General features: G+C 59.9%; 1 non-coding gene across 1 annotated transcript; it reads right to left on the bottom strand.

Annotated features, from left to right (window-relative positions):
* Window positions 1-1,426: 1,426 nt before the first annotated feature.
* Window positions 1,427-1,498, bottom strand: TRNAH-GUG. The gene has a single exon. It is a non-coding gene; the product is annotated as a tRNA-His (tRNA).
* Between the last annotated feature and the right edge of the window lie 4,509 nt (window positions 1,499-6,007).

Here is a 6,007-nt window from a genome sequence, read left to right as displayed (position 1 = left end):
AATGTTATAATTCTTGACGTCTGCTTTACATCCCATTTATTTTTTTGCACAGAGACTGTCTGGTTTGGCCAATGTACATGGAAGAGGGGCATTGCTGGCACATAATGGCATATATCACATTGGTAGATGTGGAGGTGAACGAGCCCCTGATGGTGTGGCTGATGTGATTAGGTCGTATTATGGTGTCACTTGAATAGATATGTGGACAGAGTTGGCATCGGGCTTTGTTGCAAGGATAGATTCCTGGCTTAGTGTTGTTGTTCTGTGGTTGCTGGTGAGGATTTGCTTCAGGTTTGGGGATTGTCTGTAAGCAAGGACTGGCCTGTCTCCCAAGATCTGGGAGAGTGAGGGATCATCTTTCAGGATAGGTTGTAGAAATTTGATGATTCGCTAGAGAGGTTTTAATTGGGGGATGAACATAAAGGCCAGTGGCATTCTGTTACTTTCTATGTTGGGCCTGTCTTGTAGTAGGTGACTTCTGGGTACTCTTCTGGCTCTGTCAACCTGTTTTTTCACTTCAGCAGGTGGGTATTGTAGTTTTAAGAATGCTTGATAGAGATCTTGTAGGTGATTATCTCTATCTGAGGGATTGGAGCAAATACGGTTGTATCTTAGAGCTTGGCTATAGACAATGGATCATGTGGTGTGTCCTGGATGGAAGCTGGAGGCATGTAGGTAAGTATAGCGGTCAGTGGGTTTCCGGTATAGGGTTGTGTTTATGTGATCATCGTTTATCAGCAGAGTACTGTCAAGGAAATGGACCACTTGAGTGAATTGATCTAGGCTGAGGTTGATGGTGGGATGGAAATTGTTAAAATCATGGTGGAATTCCTCAAGGGCTTCTTTTCCATGAGTCCAGATGATGAAGATGTCTTCAGTGTAGTGCAAGTACAGTAGGGGCATTAGGAGACGAGAGCTAAGGAAGCGTTGTTTTAAGTCAGCCATAAAAAAATTGGCATACTGTGGGTCCATGTGGGTACCCATAGCAGTGCCGCTGACTTGAAGATATATATTGTCCCCGAATGTGAAATAGTTGTGGGTGAGGACAAAGTCGCGAAGTTCAGCCACCAGGTTTGGCATGAAACTAGTTCACAAAATCATTGCTTATGCCCCTGGCCTGCCTATTTCCCTTTGGCTTCTCAAGTGCCTCTGGAGGGACGCAGCTTCCCAGACACACAGATCCTTCCCTTCAACGTGCACTGGACGGACATTCGAAACACAGCCCTTTCCAGGAGGGAATGCGCCGCTTTTGGACCCTGGCGCCCAGCAAGAAGTCCTGGGACTCTTTTTCTGACGGATGGACCCCACTGACTTGCCTTTACCAAGCAGAAACTAAGGACCGGCTGATGGCTCTCTTTGCAAACGGACGCCATCAGACTGAGCCACGAGGCGTGCTGCAGGATAGCCCCTCCCCACCAAAAATTAATGCCGTGACCCGGATTCGAACCGAGGTTGCTGCGGCCACAGCGCAGAGTACTAACCACTATACGATCACGGCCAGGCGCTGCGGGGTGCAGGCAGCAGCCCAGTGCAAAAGGCTCAGCTCTGCGCTCTCGGGGCGGCCACCTACCTCGCCGGCAGCCACAGGTATTTCTCAAGTCTCCCCATTACAGTCACAGGTAAAATGCTGAGCAAAGGAAAAAAGACAGGAAGCCAATCCCATGCCTGTCCCTTTTTCTGTCTTCCTCCACCCCTGGACCAAGTCCCTCCCCGTTTGTCTGGGCCATTGTCCTCATGCCCCTGGCCAGCCTATTTCCCGTTGCCGCTCTGAAACGTGCCCCCACGTGCAGGCCCCGGGGGAGGTTTTGGCTAGGGCCAGCGTGTCCTTGCGAGGTAATTGTCTCTCTGGAGGTGAAAGTCATCAGTGCGGGGTGTGAAGGGAAGTGGCCGTTGAAGGAGAATGCAAGGCATGTGGCGGGCAGGCCAGGGATTTCTTTGTCCCCCCTTCAAAAGGGGTCACACTCCCCGTCGGGGAATCAAACCCCAGTCTCCCGCGTGACAGGCGGGGATACTCACCACTATACTAACGAGGAAAGGGGCACGGTGAGTGGCCCCAGCTCCCACAGACCAGCTATGGTCAGCGTACACCTACACCGTCGCATGGGCCCCAGCAGGCAACAACACCCCTGGTCCTCTTCTGCTTCCCAAAGGCTTTGGCCGCAGCAACAGCCCTGGCCCTCCTCACCTGCCCTTGCCCAGCAGGACGCCTTTCCGGGCCTACACAGCTCCTCACACAACACCCGCCTGGGACCTTGCCCTCCCCTACCAGCTCAGCAGCACCTTTTTTCCTCTCAAAACCTCCTCTTGCCACCCTCCCCCTTCCACACTTCACACTCACCTCATCACAAACTCACCCACGGCCCCTTTGGCTTCTCAAGCGCCTCTGGAGGGACGCAGCTTTCCTGGCACGCAGATCCTTCCCTTCAACGCGCACTGGACGGACATTCGAAACACAGCCCTTTCCAGGAGGGAATGCGCTGCTTTTGGACCCTGGCGCCCAGCAAGAAGTCCTGGGACTCTTTTTCTGATGGATGGACCCCACTGACTTGCCTTTACCAAGCAGAAACTGAGGACCGGCTGATGGCTCTCTTTGCAAACGGACGCCATCAGACTGAGCCACGAGGCGTGCTGCAGGATAGCCCCTCCCCACCAAAAAGCAATGCCGTGACCCGGATTCGAACCGAGGTTGCTGCGGCCACGGCGCAGAGTACTAACCACTATACGATCATGGCCAGACGCTGGGAGTGCAGGCAGCAGCCCAGCACAAAATGCTCAGCTCTGCGCTCTCGGAGCGGCCACCTACCTCGCCGGCGGCCACAGGTCTTTCTCAAGTCTCCCCATTACAGTCACAGGTCAAATGCTGAGCAAAGGAAAAAAGACAGGAAGCCAATCCCATGCCTGTCCCTTTTTCTGTCTTCCTCCACCCCTGGACCAAGTCCCTCCCCGTTTGTCTGGGCCATTGTCCTCATGGCCCTGGCCAGCCTATTTCCCTTTGCCGCTCTGAAACATGCCCCCACGTGCAGGCCCCGGGGGAGGCTTTGGCTAGGGCGAGCGTGTCCTTGCGCGGTAACTGTCTCTCTGGAGGTGAAAGTCATCAGTGCAGGGTGCGAAGGGAAGTGGCTGTAGAAGGAGAACGCAAGGCATGTGGCGGGCAGGCCAGGGATTTCTTTGTCCCCCCTTCAAAAGGGGTCACCCTCCCCATCGGGGAAATCAAACCCCGGTCTCCTGCGTGACAGGAAGGGATACTCACCACTATACTAACGAGGAAAGGGGCACGGGAAGGGGCCCCAGCTCCCATAGACCAGCTATGGTCAGCGTACACCTACACCGTTGCATGGGCCCCAGCAGGCAACAACACCCCTGGCCCTCTTCTGCTTCCCAAAGGCTTTGGCCACAGCAACAGCCCTGGGAAAAGCCCTGGCCCTCCTCACCTGCCCTTGCCCAGCACGACGCCTTTTCGGGCCTACACAGCTCCTCACACAACACCCGCCTGGGACCTTGCCCTCCCCTACCAGTTCAGCAGCACCTTTTTTCCTCTCAAAACCTCCTCTTGCCACCCTCCCCCTTCCACACTTCACACTCACCTCATCACAAACTCACCCACGGCCCCTTTGGCTTCCCAAGCGCCTCTGGAGGGACGCAGCTTCCCAGGCACGCGGATCCGGCTGATGGCTCCCAAGTGTGCAAGTCCGTCCCCGCAGAGCTGCCCCATAGGGTGACCTTGAAGCAACTGTGGAAAACGGGACGGGGGTGGGGGGCAATAGGCTCCTGTATAAGAAAAAGTCCAGCCAGACCGGCCTGTCCCTTTAAACATGGGACATCTGGTCACCCTGGAGCAGCCCCGCACTCCTGCTCCCCGGTTGGTGCGTTTGTGACCCGGGGGCTGAAGCCGACGTGAGAAAGGGAAGTGAGCGAGCTCGGAGCTCTCCGGCGCCACCTGCTGGGAGCAGAGGGCAATGACTGAGCGACGTCCTGGCTAATTTAAATATCACCTGGTTCTCTGCCGGGTGGCTCCACGGCAGAGCTCGGGAGTGGCCTGAATGTGGCCCCACCTTATTTGCATATATTAAAAGCGGCAGTTTGGGGCCATTGGGGTAAAATATGAGTAAGTTTTGGGGTTGGGCCCCACATGTTTAGTGCAGGCTGTGGGGAGCCGGGCTGAGCAGAGCCTGCCCCGACGGGGTGTGTGGTCACCGTGAGCTGGAGCGTGTGGCCAGACATGGGGAAGGGGCTGCGGGGGGGAGGGGGGGAAAGGAGGGAGGGAGAAAGTTGGTTGTGAAAAGTCCCCCCCTTTTTTGGTGTCTGGGTGGGGGTCTCGTTACCTAATGCAGAGCAGTGGTGGGGGAGGGGAATTGAGACTCTGCTTTGGGGGCTGTTGTTGGGCGCTATATGAGCCACCCGGCGCTGGCTGCTGCTGTGGGGCATAGGACAGGTGGGGGCGGGGCTGTCTGGATACTCGAGGTGAGGGGCGGTTCCTGGTTGGCTGGTGCCTTGGCCTGCCTAGTGTTTTTTGACAGCTAATCTCCCATTGGTCCTCGTGCGGGGCGGGTCTCTGAAAGCTGGTCTCCCATTGGGCCCTCCCCACCTGACGTTTCTGACAGGCTCAGCTCCCATTGGTGACGTTGTCTGACAGCGATGCGGGGCGGAGCCGCCAGGGCCTTGTGCGCTCAGAGCTCAGCGCCCCCCGCGAGAAGCGGCGCGAGGCCGCGCGGGGCGGGACCCGCTGCCGGGCGGAGGGACCGAGACCGCAGCCGCGCGCCGCCTCCCGCCTGGCGGCCGCAGCACCGGGGTCACAGGGCGCGAGGCGCTTCGCGCGCGGCTGTTTCCTGCCGGTCGCGGGGTGACGGGTCCTGCCCGGGCGGCCGCGGGGTCCCGATGGCAGCGGGGGCTCTGGCGTCCGCCGCCCGCGGCGGCTGGGAGCTGCGGGGCCACCTGCACTGGCCGGGGCTGCGGCTCCTCACCCCCGGTGACTGGGTGCTCCGGGCGCGGCCTGCGGGGGCGGAGCGCCGGGGCTCCTCCTGCCCGGGCGGCCGGGAGCTCCCGGGCTGCGGCTCCTCCTCACCCCGGTGACTGGGAGCTCCGGGCTCTGCCTGCGGTGTCTGAGCGCCGGGGGCTCCTCTCCTGCCCGGGGCGGCCGGGAGCTCCCGGGGCTGCGGCGCTGCAGGGTCTGTGAGCAATGACGTGGGGCTGCGGGGCCCTCCCGCCATCAAGGCCTGTTGGGAAATCCTGGGTCCATCCGCAGCGGCTGGGAGCTCTGGGGTCCGCTCGTAGGAGCTGCAGGGTCCATACGCAGTGGGGTGGGGCTGGGGGGGCTCCCCGGCCACCCATGGCTGCTGGGAGCCCCAGGGTCTGCCTGTGGGAGCTGTGGGGAGATGAGGGGTTTGGGGTGGAGGAGGGGGCTCCAGGCTGCAGGGTGGGGCCGAGGGATTCGCAGTGCAGGAGGGGGCTGTGGGTTGAGGCAGGGGGTCGGGGTCCAGGATGGGGTGATGGCTCTGGGGTGGGGGCAGGGATGAGGGGTTCCAGGTGTGGGAGGAAGCTGTGGGCTGGGGCAGGGGGGTGAGGGCTCTGGGGTGCAAGAGGGGCTCTGGGTTGGGGGTTCAGGGCTGGGGCAGGGGTGGAGGTGCAGACGTACCTCGGGCGGCTCCTAGTCAGCGGTGCAGCAGGGGGGACCTACTGGCCACTTCCAGGGCGCAGCGCGGTGCCCTAGGACACGTAGGGACCAGCCTGCCTGAGCCCCGCAGCACCGCTGACCGGACTTTATAACCCAGTCACCCCACTGGGAGCTCCAGGGTCCCCCTGTCCCATGTGGTGGCTGGGAGCTCTGGGATCCACTCACAGCAGCTGGGAGCTCTGGGGCCTCCGCTGCTCACAGTAGCTGGGAGCTGTGGGGTCCATCCGTGGTTGCATGGGCCTGTGGGAGCCCCTTCCGACACTGGTGCCTGATAGCTGTGAGGCCCCCACCGGCCGACAGCCCCAGTCTTGCTGCCCCAGGGCTGAGGTGGAAAAT

Source organism: Mauremys reevesii, linkage group 12 (genome assembly GCF_016161935.1).
Source record: "Mauremys reevesii isolate NIE-2019 linkage group 12, ASM1616193v1, whole genome shotgun sequence".
Classification (NCBI taxonomy): domain Eukaryota; kingdom Metazoa; phylum Chordata; order Testudines; family Geoemydidae; genus Mauremys; species Mauremys reevesii.
The sequence above is the reverse complement of the archived record's forward strand: the minus strand, read 5'-3'. Positions and strand labels throughout refer to the sequence as shown.